This window comes from Pristis pectinata, chromosome 18 (assembly GCF_009764475.1).
Source record: "Pristis pectinata isolate sPriPec2 chromosome 18, sPriPec2.1.pri, whole genome shotgun sequence".
Taxonomy (NCBI): domain Eukaryota; kingdom Metazoa; phylum Chordata; class Chondrichthyes; order Rhinopristiformes; family Pristidae; genus Pristis; species Pristis pectinata.
In genome coordinates, this window is record NC_067422.1 from 27,354,029 (window position 1) to 27,370,248 (window position 16,220).

General features: G+C 38.7%; 1 long non-coding RNA gene across 1 annotated transcript in view; it reads left to right on the plus strand.

The window, feature by feature from the left end:
- LOC127579997 (uncharacterized) overlaps nt 1–12,428 on the plus strand; it is a 30,477-nt gene extending 18,049 nt beyond the window's left edge. The window contains exon 3 of the long non-coding RNA XR_007957761.1: nt 12,257–12,428. This is a non-coding gene — a long non-coding RNA (uncharacterized LOC127579997). The remainder of the gene's footprint in view (nt 1–12,256) is intronic.
- The last annotated feature ends 3,792 nt before the right edge of the window (nt 12,429–16,220 follow it).

Below are 16,220 nucleotides of genomic sequence, written 5' to 3' on the forward strand. Positions count from 1 at the left end.
GTCTTCTTGATGTTAAGTGAGATCCAGGTTTGTGCAAGAAGATCTAATGCAAACTGAAGGCCGTTATCAATGTGCATAAGGATAGCACAGTCTTCAGCACACTGAAGCTCAGTCACAGTCACAGATTCTATTCATCATGTGAAGACAGCACGGATTAAAGACCCATTCATCCATTCTGCATTGGATGTCAACTCCAGTGGAAGGCAATCTTTGAAAGGAGAGAGAGTGACTCCTATAGGGTGGAGAACAGGATTAGGACAATAATAGGACCTTGCTTAACCCCAATATGGATGATGGATGGGCCTGTATCCAAGGCATTACAGGGAATGGCTGCAGTTATCTGCTTGTGAGGAAGCTGGAGGACTTTGATAAATTTTGTAGGGGCAGCCAAATCTGGCTAGCTCCTTCCACAGGAATCCACAATCGATGATGTCACAAGCCTTGTCAAATCAGTGAATCCTACATGCAGGGTCTGATCACTGATTTGATGGACATTGAAGATCATGCCAGTTGTCCTCTGGGATGATCTACTATTGTGAAATTCTGGAACAATATCCTTGGTGAGGGGAAATAATTAGCTTCACAGAATACAAGCAGAGAATTTCACAGCTGGGGAGAGCAAAGCAATGTTTCAATCAATAATTTACACTTTCTGACATCGCCTTTCCTAAAGATTGCAACAGTGTTGGCCTTTCCCAAGTCCTCCAAAATCTTCATATGATAAGAGATGTGAAGAAATAATTTGTCAAGCCTCTGCACCAACTCTTCATCCCCAATCTTGTAGCTGCCGTGTCATCTGGTCCTGCCATCCTGTTGTTACCAGTTAGGATGGTGTGTTTTACTTCAAGGATGAGAGGGTAGGTCAACAAGAAATTCTTGGATTCTTGGATCATCCTCACTGAAACCAATGTCACCAACACTGAGACAATGATCCTCATGCACCTGGTCCAATGGACTGGAAATACCCAGGATTGAACCTGGGTAGCTGGAGCTATGAGACAACTGATCTACCAGCTGCATCACGCTGCTGCCAGAATGGATGATGAGGGAAACTGTACCACCATCTCTTCCCATCCCCAGCACCATTTGTCTGACCCACATTTCTTGAATAGCTTTAGCAAAACTGGTGAAGACAGAATATTTTCTCACAAGGTAGAAAAGTGTTGTTCAGACATGGTTGGCACCAGAAGCATCAAACCACAGCCTGGTTGCAGTGCTAGGAGAGGTTAATGACCTGACCAGGATTTTTAAGATTAGACTGCTGGCACCTATCTTACAACACCCTCTGCTCAAATTTGCATTACTTTTGCTCCCTGCACTCATAAACCTTCCCTCTAATGACAGCAGTGCAGAATACTATCCAGCCTCCTCTGCTCCTGTTGCCACACTGTCCTGCAGCTACTCACCTTAGTTTTATTTCCTTTACCTCTTCCATGCTTTACACACCAGCACTGATATAAATGGTAAGCATAAATACCTCTCATGACTACAACCGAGCCCATAAAAGATCTTCATCTCCCACTTCTATACCAGTATTGGGTGCTATCATGCATTTAAAGTTCCTGACCAAATTTAGGAATAGCATCAAGATGCTTATAATGATGGCTTCTAGATCAATTGCTCCAACATCTGTTTAATAAAAACTCCTGTCTTTTTTTCTATCAAATCACATAACAGAAATGGAACTCTTTAATTAGCCAGACATGCCTGTTTTTGATCTCAGTCAGGTCCTGGTGGATGGGTGTGGTACAATTTATTATTTTTGCTCAATGTTAGTGCAATGCTTGCCACGCAGTTCTGTTCTCCAATTTCTTGGTAACTTGTTCTGAACATTAAAACTTTATGGGTATTGAGTTTCATCTGCAGCAGTGCAAGATGGCTAATAAATTTGACCTGCATTTTTAAAACTAGAAAGTCATGAGCTTTTTTTAACTTCTGGGTTTTTTTGTGTACATTATCTTTACAAGATTAGAAAGTCTATATGGCTGAACTGGAAACAAACACAGAATCTGTCATCTTCATAATCACAATCCTCATTGAATGCTTCTTTTATCAACAATTTTCTCAACAGCTATTTTCTCCTGAAGGCATTAAATAAAAGGAAGATAAAATAAGACTGTTTATTTATATCATACTTCTTTTCAGAAACACCATAAGATGTTCTTGCATACAGCAAATAACTTTGAAATGCAGAGAAACAAAGGAACAGTAATACTTGTCCACCTCCCTTCTTTTGCCTACCTATCATTGCTCTGTTTCTCCCCCCTATATATTGGTCTTCCCCTTTTCCTGTCTCCAGTCCTGAAGAAGACTCCTGACCTGAAACGTTGACTGTCTGCTTTTGTCCACGGATGCTGCCTGACCTGCTGAGTTACATCCAGCATCTAGTTCTTTTTTCATTTGAAATGCAGAAGCTGTTATTATGTAGTCCAAACATAAATTTTTTCATCAATTTTCTTCCTTCCCTTTTTGAAGGGTTGTGACATGTGATTCCATGGACATTGTTAGGGATTATTCTGGAGTTATGAAATTATGGATAGCATAATAATGGATTAATTAAAATGAGAACCAGTCTTCAGGAAATAAAATCTGTTCACAATTTAATTTAAACTGATACTTCAAGGGTATTGAAACCAGTCATTAGATCTGGGACATTCTAATTCTGTCCCATTGAAACTACACAGGGGAAGACAATAGATGAATGTTCATGTTAATTGGTGATCATTAAAAACTTCAGGATGAGATCAGGGGAGGCATTAAGTAGACATCTCCTGTATCAGCACATTGTTAAAGGCATATCCCCGCCACTTAATGCACAGTTCAGGACAGTTCTGTTTTGTCACTTAATATTCTGGAGAGTTGTATATTCAGGGAGCCATTACTCAACACTGTAACAAAAGGGGTATATTTTGGGTGTCTGGTGTTTGTGCTCAGAGGCTCTCAGAACAGACACCAGTATTGATTATTCAAAGGGGTTCTGTTAGTTGGGATTCTGCTCCCATTGTAAATATGTAATTCTGCAAAGTTACCTGACTATATTCAAAATGTTAAAGTAGGTGATTATAGCCATTGAAGCTGTAGTTGATTGTTTGTTGTTATCTTTGTGTTTAAACAGTATACAAACATTGTGTCAGGAGAGTGAGATTCTCTTAGACTCTCTCTCCAGAAGATCTGCTGTGTGAATAAAGACTTCTATATCTCCCAGTTACAGCTTCTGCCACACAGAAGCTGTAACTGGAAGATATAGAATAACCTCCAGTAATTTACCAATAAATCCTGGGTGAACATTGACAGCAAATTAGCAGATTACTCCAATAGTGGGGAGCATTCAATCCAGCCCGTAATCTATCCTGACTCAACAAACACTTACACACATATAGACTTCACCAAAATTTGGTTGTCTCTTCCCTGAGAAAAGAAGGCAGATCCACAGCTGTCCCAGCAGAGGTCAGTCTACCCATCAATCAAACCTCAAAAAATACACTCACTGACTTCTTCACAAGTTTCAAAAATGCATGAATTGAAAGGTCTGCAAAGTATTAGGCACCATAATTTAGTTAACACTAAACTCCAAAATACCTTCTTACATGAGATTAGACAGTTCCATTCAGTCACTTTGGTATACAAAATAGAAAAGAATATTCTTTTTAAATGATTAGAGATGGAAAGATGTTGATGTTTGGAGGGATCTGGTTGTCCTTCTGTGCGAATCACCAAAAGTTAACATGTAGGTACAGCAAGCAATTAGGAAGGTAAAGGGTATGTTGGCCTTCATTGTAAAAGGATTGAGTGGAGCAAACAAGTGAGTACAAGATTAGGAAAGTCTTGTTCCAATTATATAGAACCCCTTGGTGAGGCACGTATGAAATATTGTGAATAGGTCTGGTCTCCCTAGCTTGGGAAGGATATACATGTGATAGAGGGAATGCAGTGAAGGTTCACTCGGCTGATTCCCAGGATTATGGCTTTGAGATGTGAGGAGAGATTAAACAGACTGGCTCTATACTCTCTTGAGTTTAGGAAAATGAGACTTTATCTTATTGAAACATACAACACTCTTACAGGGCTTGACATGTAAAATGCGGAGTTGATGTTTCCCCTGATTGGGCTGTCTAGACCCAGGGATCACAGACTCAAAATAATGGGTCAGCAGTTCAGGAAAGAGACGAGAACATATGCATCTATCCAGAGAGTAGTGAATCTTTTGAATTCTCTACCCAACAGGACCATGAGGGCTCAATAGCTGAGCATATTCAAGAGAAAGATATTTAGATATTAAAGGAAACAAACAAATGGTGCTGTGGCAAAAGATCAGCCGTGATCTTATTGAATGGTAGAGCAGGCACAAGGGGTTATATGTCCTATTCCTGCTTCTATTTCTTATGTTCATCTTCAAAGTGTGTCCTGAGTGCAAAGAAATTTTCCTTGCCAAGGACACAGGCTATTTTTTCTGAAATAACAGAGCCTTTGGTAACAAGGGAAACCAAGCATTTCAAGTGCAATGAGTCTGATCTAGCTGACTAGTCCACCTGCCAGAAGTGCTGCCTGCAGTCTGCCACACCCATACTTTCCTGGGCCAGATGTGGAGGGTCAACCTCTCTGGCTTGAAGCATCACGGTATCCAGGGGTGTGGTTTAAGTGGCAACCAGGTGTCTGCTGACCAGCTGCCAGGGATATTTGCAGACATATTTAACCTCTCCCTTCTTCAATATGAGGTTCCCACCTGTTTTAAGAAGACCACTATCATCTCGGTACCTAAAAAAAACAACGTAAGATGCCTTAATGACTACCGACCATGGATCTGACATCCACTATCATGAAGTCCTTCAAGAGGCTGGTCATGGCACACATTAACTCCAGCCTCCTGTAAAACCTTGACCCACTACAAGTCGCCTACCACTGAAACATGGTCTGGGGACGCCATCTCCCTGGCCCTACACTCATCTCTGGAGCATCTGGATAGTAAAGACACCTACGTTAGACTATTGTTTATTGACTACAGCTCCAACTTCAATACTATAATTCCAAGCAAACTCATCACCAAACTCCGAGACCTGGGACTCAACGCCCCATTCTGCAACTGGATCCTTGAATTTCTGACCAGCAGACCACAATCAGTGAGGATAGGCAGCAATACCTCCAGCACAATTATTCTCAACACCGGTGCCCCACAAGGCTGTGTCCTCAGCCCAGCCCCCTACTCTATTCCCTGTATACTCATGACTGCGTGGCCAGATTCTGCTCTAACTCCACTACAAGTTTGCAGATGATACCACTGTAGTGGGCCATATCTCAAATAACAATTAGTCAGAGTACAGGAAGGAGATAGAGAGCTTAGTGACATGGTGCCATAATAACAACCTTTCCCACAGTGTCAGCAAAACAAAAGAGCTGGTCATTGACTTCAGGAAAGGGGGCAGTGTACATGCACCTGTCTACATTAATGGTGCTGAGGTAGAGAAGGTTGAGAGCTTCAAGTTCCTGGGAGTGAACATCACCAATAGCCTGTCCTGGTCCAACCACACATACGCCATGGCCAAGAAAGCTCACCAGTGCCTCTATTTCCTCAGGAGGTTAAAGAAATCTGGCATGTCCCCTTTGATACTCACCAACTTTTATTGATGGACCATAGAAAGCATCCTATCTGGATGCATTATGTCTTGGTATGGCAACTGCTCTGCCTGGGTACACAAAGAACTACAGAGTTGTGGACGCAGCTCAGCACATCACGGAAACCAGCATCTCCTCCATGGACTCTGTCTTTACCTCTCGCTGCCTTGGTGAAGCAGCCAGCATAATCAAAGACCCCACCCACCCGAGTCATTTTCTGTTCTCCCCTCTCCCATCAGGCAGAAGATACAGGAGCCTGAGGGCACATACCACCAGGCTCAAGGACAGCTTCTATCCCATGGCGATGAGAATATTGAATGGTTCCCTTATGTTACGTACCAGCAACAAAAGAAACACACCGAGTCATGTATGTGTTAGAAACTATTTTATTACTAACTACTTATGATGATAAGAAAAAATAAAAGTAAAAATGTTAGAAGTAAAAATGTTAGATATTAAACATTAACCCCAAAACTAAACCCGAAGTGTGTATGTGTGGCAAATTCCCAAACTCCAAGTCCGGGAATAGTTCTCAAAGTTCAGTTCAGCAAGCCATAAGGTAAAACATGAGCAAAGGCTTTTGCAAAACCACCATTGACTGAAGAGAAAATGTAGAGAGAGAATAGAGACATTACGAAATCCAAATGTTCCACGATGGAACCCATACGATACCTCAGTCACTGATGATCTTCACTGCTTTGTTCCAAAGTATCTGCCACCCCGAAAGGCATTCGAGACGTGGCCATCCACACAAATACCTGTTTCCTTCTACAGGTTAACGACAAAACGTCAGCACGTCATTATCTCCTGTTGTTGTCGTAATAATGCACCCCACCCACCCCCCCCCCCCACACACACACACACACACACACGCTACTGTACTATGTCTTAAAGGGACCTTCACCAATTAGTAACCTAATCTGTAACACCTCCCACCTAAAAGAAAAATTCTTGATCTGCAAGACCAAAAATTTTTAACCACGCATATTATTAGTAAAGAAATGTGTTAATAATTATCATGCTACACAATTACAGAATATCAGATTAGTAAAGATACATTTTTCCTATTTAACATCGGGAAAGATCATTGCTGATTGCCTTCCATGTGACCTATCACGTGTTCATACTTCCATTTTATCCATTCTCAAACATGTTTTGAAATTTCAAAATTAATTGTTTCACTTGTTGACCTTGTTGATATTGGAAATGTTCCAATTTCGCTTCAATGTTTTTCAATTCAGTTTTGTTTACCAGCCTTGTTGTTCCATTGCTTTGTCTAAACTGACCCTCGTCAGTCAGTGCCAACATTAACAGCCATTTTCTCAAAACAAAGGCTTTCAATTTGGCAAGTCTTTCCCAGTCTGTTTTTGAAATTTCTGAACATAGTCCAACAAATTCAAATGTACCTCCTCATTAACCCATTGTTCCCCTAGCAATTCTAAAGTTCCTCTTTCATGATGTCCACACACAAGTTCAAAAGGACTGAATCCTAAGGATTCCTGCACTAATTCTCTCACTGCAAACAAAAGCAAATGAATTCCTTCATCCCCATCCTTTGGCAATGGGCTAACACAGTCCACAATCACCTTTGAAAAGGGTTCACCAAAAACAGGAATAGGCTGTAAAGGAGCCGCAAGGGGACTTGAATTAGGTTTACCTACCATCTCATCACTTGAGTGTGCTTTTTCTCTCAATTCAGTAAGCTCAGAATCTTTAGTCTGCTCCATGATAAATTCTTTCCTGGACAGAGACAAATCTTTATATTCATGCCCAACACAAGGATTTTGATCCTCCAGTGAAGTCAGAAAAGTCTCAGACAAGTCATCATAACTTGCATCCTGTTTAGGGCTGTCACAGGGAACAACATCAGTATCTGCCACCCTGAAAGGCATTCGAGATGTGGCTGTCCACACAAATACCTGTTTCCTTCTACAGGTTAATGACAAAAATTCATACGTGGATTGCAGTGACAGACACAGTTACTGTTTTTCATCCATTGAAACAGAGACCAGCAGGCAGTGTCTCTCTTTCTCCTCTCTCTCCTGACTCTGACTGCTCCAAAAACGTCATCACGTCCTTATCTCCTGTTGTTATTGTAATAACGCCACACACACACACACACACACACACACACACACACACATACACACACACTACTGTACTATGTCTTAAAGGGACCTTCACCAAATAGTAACCTAATCCGTAACACTTATACGATGAGATGGACTCTTGACCTCACAATCTACCTTGTTATTACCTTGCACTTTATTATCTACCTGTTCTGCACTTCCTCTGTAGCTGTGATACTTCACTCTGTATTCTGTTATTGTTTTTACCCTGTATTAACTCAATGCACTATGTAATGAATTGATCTGTACAAATGGTATGCAAGACAAGTTTTTCACTGTACCTCGGTACAAGTGACAATAATAAACCAATACCAATAAGGAAGCCCAACGCCAAAAACCTTTGACATTCAGACACCTTTAAAAGCTATTCATACTGATTGATTGTCACAGTTTTAGGAAAAACTAAAGAAGTTAACTAACGGGCTTAGAATTATATAAATAATGCGATCTGGATTGATGGGCATATTGTGATTTGCACCTGGAGTTTCATTCTACCTATGTGAGCATTATCTTGGTCTTGACTTATTGGGTAACAGAGCAATTCAGTACAGAATATAGAACTGAGAGTACTTGCTGTCACAGCAAAAACTAAATCACTCTTTCCTGAAGTGCTCAACCTGGGGAAACTAATGCTGACCATATGTTACATTAATCCTATTGTTAAAAATGGATCTGATTCCTGCCTTTTGGGCCCAGGTCAGCATTTGTTTATACAGACAGTATATACATCAATCCCTTTCAAAGCATGTTAATTGGTTGCAATGCATTAAACAGTTAGGAAAATGAAAAATTTATCTTTTAAGGAACACGTCACACATTATGCTCTGTGTTTCTTAAGCATCGCAAATTTTAAATTGGACTTTGTTGTTTTAAAGGGAATTATTGCCTAATGCCAAAAAGAATGTTAGAAACATTAATGTCTCTACTTAATCAATTTTGATTTTCAGTGGTGGGCTTCAGTAATCACTACTAAAACAACAAACAACTGGGATACTTTAGATTGTGAAGTATCACTTCATACCACTTTGCACATTACAGGTAAATGAGATTGGGACATCACCAACAGATTAACTGATTTTGCTTTCCAAGTACTGTAATCCAAGCCTGCCATATTTACCCTGCGTACCAACAGGGACTATGTTTTGAAGTAATTAATAGACGATGAAGCACTTTGAAACATCCGGAAAATATGAAAGGTGTCTTTAAATGCAAGTCCTTTGCTTTATTAATGAGAGTAGCCAAGCATCACTGATGTCCATAACTCCACTGGCATTTTGAAATCTGTTTTCTTCTAGCCAAAAATATTAATTTATCATGTTTATTTCAATGAAAACCCAGAATATGAGGAGCATATTCAAACAGGCTCTTATGTTTAATTAACTTGACACTCTCATCCACATGCTTTGTGCACTTTGCTTTTGAAACAGCAGCTGTGGGCTCTCATGAAAATTATTCAAAGCTTAATTGTTTTCTTGCAGCATTGATTTAACAGGCTTCACGAACCTTGAAACAGTTAGTAAACCCCTACAAGGTAAGATAAAACAATGTACTAAGGTGAATCCCAGAAATGAACACTATCGCTATCGTTTTTTTCATGAATCTCTCATGTTTTCTGGATATATTGAAGGGAAATTGGAAAACAACAAATATGGAATTTCAAATCAGATTACATCAAGAGTAGCACACATAACAACAGGTGCAAGAGATTACCTAAAGAAAAACTTGAGACTGAAAGTTTTGGATACAGAGGCTGATATCCAGAATGCAAACCTTTTTCTAATTTGATTTCTAATTTAAGTGTTTGTAGTTTTTTTCCTCTTTTCATTTTCACATTGGGCTGTGCTGTCTATAAGAAAGAAATCCACATTAAATTGAGATTTGCCTTTTAAGGGATGCAAAGCAGTGTATTATATGGGTGGACTAAAGGCAAGTTTTCTTACAACTTGCAGCATGACAAAAGATTAAGGACATGAACCAGAGCAGAATGCATGAAAATGAATTATTGGTAACACCTGGAATGAGTAGCGGTAAACAACATAAATGTGTGGAAACACAATGCGGTCGCCAACTATTTTCGAGTGAGATACAAGCCACATGACTTCATAATGCATATAATCAAATCTATTAAGAAGGTTTGGACCAGTGGTAATTTTTCATTTCAGAAAGTAAGGTTCACAGTGGATACAGTGAGAGACTTTAATCTGTCTCATCTGTTAGGAGGAACAACATCTAATTTAGGAAACATAAAAGAATCAAAGTATTGGCACGCCAGTAAACCTCGGGTTCTGTATTTTATTACCTTAATAAGCTTCGGAAAGCTTTAAATTCATGTTGGGTTACACAGTTCAGTGGTTATTTTTTAATATATAAGAGCCATAAGGATTATAGTTGTAATATTGTGATGTGTAATTCTGCTTATAATCCTAATCACCATGGCAACTGTGACAAAAGGCAATAACCACTAAATTAAATCTTGTGGGGTTTTTTAAATTGTGTGTTTTTTAAATAATGAAAGGTTGCATTATAATGTTATAAGAGTTATGTAGTCAGAAAATCCCAAATATGTCTTGAATTGAAGTTGACAGAATAATTCGAACACATTTTCTATTATTTTGTAATTTCCTCCTAATTATTTCCTGCCAGTTTCTAAATAGATTTTTTTTTTGCAAATTGCCTTAAAAAATTCAATATATCTATTGGCTTCAAAGTAATAATTTTTCCAATATCTTAGTTAAATTTGAACTTACAGTCAGATACAGGGAAAATCCTGTCTTCTTCATCCATCTATGTTTTCTTTTCCCTTTTCAGGTTCCTATATAATCACAGATTTTCAGCAATGATTATTAAAAACATTGGGATCAATTTAATTAATATATAGTCATATCAAACTGCAAAATAAAACAAAAAATTTCACATGACTTACTAATATGCCTTATCACTGTTTACCTGCCATCCCTTTTTAAGTTTACAATGTTTTACATAACTTTCTTCTATCGTTTTGGACAATGGAACCTCTAAGTAAAAATTAGAGTGATTTTATTGTCCAGCCAGAGACAGGTCTGTAAATTGACATGGTCAGATTCTCAGACCAACTTTTGACATGAAAATTGGATCCAAACGCAAGATCATCATAGTCTACAGGCCTTGCAGTTTAATAATCCCTACATAAGGAAGCTCTTTCACTGCGCTCTGTGGTTTATATTTGGATTAGTTTCCTTACATTTTCAAAGGGTTACCAGTTCAAACAAATCAAACTGTAGGATAAACATCAGCACATTTATATTTCTATCCTCTCTACAGCTCTTGGTTTTCTTTAATTGTTATGAATAATTAGTTAGAACATTAAATATTAAATTGACTGGGAGGGGCTGGCAGGGTTGATGGAGCAAAGGAGAGAAATTAACATCAACGGAAACTGACTTGTTAACAGACAATGCTTCAGGGATTGTGGTCGCTTCAAATACATATGCTAATTCTTCTCCCTTGCACAGTCAACTCCATACATCTTCCCAATTAGTCCCCCCAGCGGTATGTCATCAGCAACTAATATTGAGGCAAATTATTTTTTTGGAAGAGAATTATTTTAAATGTTAATCTCCAGGAGGCTTACTAACAATGAAATCAATTCTTTAAGCTAAGAGTAGTCCACATAAGGCATTGGTGTGAATATTATTGGTATGTCAGAATAGGGCTAAACAACATTTATATTGCAGACTGCCACATTTGTTATGGCAGTCTCACTTCTGAGACACGCACATCAGAGCTCCTGGCCTCAGGGGAGTTTAATCAGCTCTGGTAATAACACAGTTGTGGCTGTGAAAGAGTAGTTTTTCTATTTTTGCATTTGAGCACAATTTCTTATTTATTAGTCCTCACATCAACAAGAAAACCATTAATTCATGAGCATAATCTATAATTGTGCTAGGTGATGTAAGGTTACAGAAGGCATGTGTGGCGCACAAATATTGGTGTAGATCATTTAGACTAATTAAACTATTCATGCCTCTGCTGTAAACTCTACAGAATTTTTTAAATGAAGGGTCACTGTGGATTATATAGGAATGAAGTGTTTTAAACACTATCTAAGGAAAAGAAGTTTGTAAGTTTCTTTATTGGCATGGGAACTATAAATATGTCTGAACTGGTGTGATAGAGACTGTTCAGTGAAAGCTTCACGTAGTGTGGCGACTCCAAGAGCTAATGTGTCTCAGCTAACTGGGAAAATGCCAGTCACTGCATGAGTGTCACATGGACATGGTAGTCACCAGCTTGCTGGCCAATCTTCCTTGGAGTGCTGTCAACCACAGATTTCTTGGAGTCCAGAGTTGGAGTGTAGGCTCAGTGTACATTGGGGAATGGGCATACTGAACTTGTACAGCAGAGATATGTCTGTTATATGGGGAGGTTTCAATGAGGGGGTACCACTATGAAGAACAAAGGATATTTACTTATTAGTCACATGTACATCGAAACACACAATGAAATGCGTCTTTTTGCTTTACTGTCCTGGGGGGCAGCCCACAGGTGTCGCCATGCTTCTGGCGCCAACATATCATGCCCTCAACTCCTAACCCGTACTTCTTTGGAATGTGGGAGGAAACCAGAGCACCCAGAGGAAACCCACGCAGTCACGGGGAGGATGTACAAACTCCTTACAGACAGTGGCGGGAATTGAACCCAGGTCGCTGGCGCTGTAATAGCATTATGCTAACTGCTACACTTTGAAGTGAATTACATTTTATTAAATAATTTAGTTTGTTTCCATGTTTTAATTATTTTGTAGTTTTTACCTTTTTTTAAATTTTAATGGTATTCAACTTGCTGCATTGATCTTTAATAGTTTTTCAATGCTCTTGAAAAACAAGAACCCTCAGAAACATCCAAAATATTTTGGCAGGTTTGGCAGCTTGCTAATGTAGGGCCATGGTTTGGCTGTTGCCAAGGTCATTCTTGACTTCCCCAGGTGACTGTATTATTTCACACAAGGCCCTGCCGCTGGGATCAGAAAGGCACTTACCAGTAGGGTGACACTAGTAGTCCCACCGAAGTAAGAACACATTGGTCATGCCGGTTAGCAGCAAATGTGGGTGGATCATAATTGGCAGTAAATTCTGGACCAATAACATTCTCAAAGGACCTAAAGATAGAAGGTTAAAAGACAGGTAGCAGAAAGGGAAGTCACTGAGAAACATCCAGCAGAATTGTGTTGATAATGCTAGAAGCCAAGTACTCACAAACTGCTAATTAGCATCTTGATTCAGCAGATGGTATATTGAATTATTTCAGTATGAAACTATCAGATTTTATCTGGATATTTGCAAAATTCTCTGAATTTATGCATTCCACTCTGTTTAAGATGGCATCTCAAACCAACCCATAAAGATTTGAAGGAATAATGTCCCTTGGAACATATGGCTTGCATTCACTCAAATACTTGGCAGCATCTGGTAATTATTGAAATAAGCTATTTAAAATAAATATTAAAAAAACAATATCCATTCTACTTTGCAAAAAATTATTTTTGACCAACTTCACCAGTATTTGTAATAGTATCAAAAGAATTTTGCTTAACTTTGATAAATGTATTATTGACAATATTAACTTAATATTAATATGAGAAGGTTGTGATGGTTTTGTTGTTTGCTGCTCTGCTGGACTAAACACTTCCATCTCTACTGGCAGAAGTTTGTAGAAGGAGCTTTCCTTCTCACCAATTTTCTTCCTTCTCCTCTTCTCTTGAAGGCATTAGCCTCAAAATGTTTGAGTCATCTTTTAGTACCCACCCCATGTGAACAAGTAAGGAAAAGAATATAAGTTAACTACTTATTTCCCAGCACATTTAGAATTGTCCAATTATATTCTCCTTTGAAATTTAGACAAGACTAATAGGATAGTGATCAAGAACATGGTCTTGCTTTCTTCTATTTAAGCCATTGGCAATTGAACTGATTGGACTGTAAAAGAAAGATTAAATCAAAAATTATTTACATCAGCCTGATGCAAATACTCACTGGATAGAATCACTGATCCATTGATGGTCCACTCTTCTAACATGACAATACCACGTTTTCGAAGTTCCTGCTCCCGGGCTTAACCAGACTTTTGATTTCTGGAATAAGGTTTCCAAAAACACAAAATATTCTCATGAACACACTTCATTTTTATGTATACCCATTCATGGAATACATTACAATCCAGTGACCTTAGATTTTTTCCTCCTGCAAACTGCCCTCTGCAAACTGACATTTGAGGAATTTTTTTGCCTCACACAGAAGTAATGAAATACTGGGATTATTTTACAAATTCCCATTATGTCCCCAGAAAACATTGTTCTTTATTTTCTAGCAATGAATTATCCTTATTCCCTTGATTTCCAAATGCTCTGGGTTGGAAGATATGTACGAATTAGGTTACCCATACTTCTGTATATAAGGCTAAGGCATTAGGTTTCCCTTCTACACTACACTCAGAAAGATTTGTCTGTTTTATTCTGTTGGGGAGATAAGCAATTTAAAGTGTTTCTGTTTAAGTTTGGATGCTGGTCAGAAAACTTTGTGCTAGAAGAAAAGTAATTTCTTTACCATTTCTATCTAAAAAGTGTAATGATACCGCTTTCCAAACACAGCCCTCTGAAAAGAAAAAAAAATTGTCCTGCTATAGAAGCCTTCTTATGAAATCTGGAAGTACTAAATGTCTCAGATTAATTTTATATCTTACTTAAAATGAAAAAGACTGCACAGATAGGGTTTACAAAATGATTAGTGTGGTTGCTTCTGTAGAGTGCATGATGTCACATCCAATTAGTTCTCACCCACTATCAGTCCCCTGTCTCTGTCTCCCTTTTACTTGGTATCCGAGTTTCTTGACCAGCAAGTGTGGGAGGTCACCCCAGTGTGTACTAAAATCCAAACTCTGAAATACCACTGAATGTGGGATGGAAGAATTGGAAGGGGGAGGGGGTGAAGCAGAGACTGATGTTGAATGAAAAGTACAATGGAATCTTGAAATCCCGTCCAGCAAAACATTTCAAAAAGTAAAAGGACAATCAAAGTAAAAGCACAATTTGTAATTCAATTTCCATGTCTCCTGCAGGCAGTAACTAGTCTTACCAATAAGTACATTAACTACCTTTAAACACAAGCAGTTTCACAGCATCATTATCTTACATTTTGCTCAGACAAGCCAGCTTCATGAACATTTCCAATATGGTAAGTAAAAAAATCTGACTTCTTTACTGGAATGCAGAACTACAACTAAATAGTTTCCTTGTTAAAGATAGATCGCCAGAGTAAATGAAGGCTAGACACATCACTTAGGCCACATTTGACTGCAGCCCATACTGAGTTAAATATTTTCATTTTGGATAATGCAATTGATTTCTCCATTGTGGGCATTCTCATTAGGTCCCTCTAAAATGAATACCTTGGCAATTCTCACCATTGTTCTGGAGAACTCATCTATAAGTTTGATACTTAACCCTATCACCAATCTTTACACTGAAGGGAGGTCCCAATCTGCAGAATTAAAAAATAATCAACTACAGCTGGTTAATCCAATGTCAATACAATAAATATTAGTGCTTTCTCAAAAGGCAGCAAAAATAATTAATCAATTTAAGTATTGATTTTAATTTAACTATGGCAAAAGAAAATTTACAATTCAAATCATTACTGTACATGTCTATTGGACACTCTGTTACCTGTAAACAGGTCACAGAAGACCTCCAGAGAAAGACATCACATGTTCCCTGTTCATGACCACTTAGATACTGAAAAGGTTCATGGGAATGAAACAATCACAGTGACCCTTCCCGTGGGTCACACAGTCTCAGACTCATCTTGGATAGATGTATTTTCCAGAAAGATCTAAACTTGAATCTCTGTTTTTGGAATACTCGACAGATTTCAATTTTGCAGGCAATAAAGTGCTTTGGAGAAATAAGAATGATACTGCTGGATGACGCACAATGACCTATTGCAAATTGAACAGGTTGGTGAAGATACAGACCCACTCTGCTATGTGTCCCCATATGGTCCAATAACTTTCTCAATAAATGATACTTTCCCTCAAACCCCATGGTTTATTACATAAAATGGCCAACTGGGCAAGGAATTGTCAAATGCCGCCCCACATGAAGCTTGCTGTAAGCATGATTTAGCATGTTCATGTAGACAGCAGACAAGGATTGAGACACTAAGAAACAATGCAGAAAATATAATTTAAAGCAGTTTCCCTTATCCATTTCTCAGGATAAAGCCTGAGTAACCTGGAAAAGATCAGCGCAGGAAAGTTGGAGCCCATTTTATTGACGTTACTGATTCCACAAATTCCTTTCGAGTTTGGGCAGCCCTGCTCCCCTTGACAGGAGACGACAATGCAAGAGTTTTTAGTAATACAAATTTGTTTCTTAGCAATCTTTGAATTCAAAGATACAGACTGTGTGAATCATCCCACTGGTGTAGTAAAATGTGTTCCCTTCGA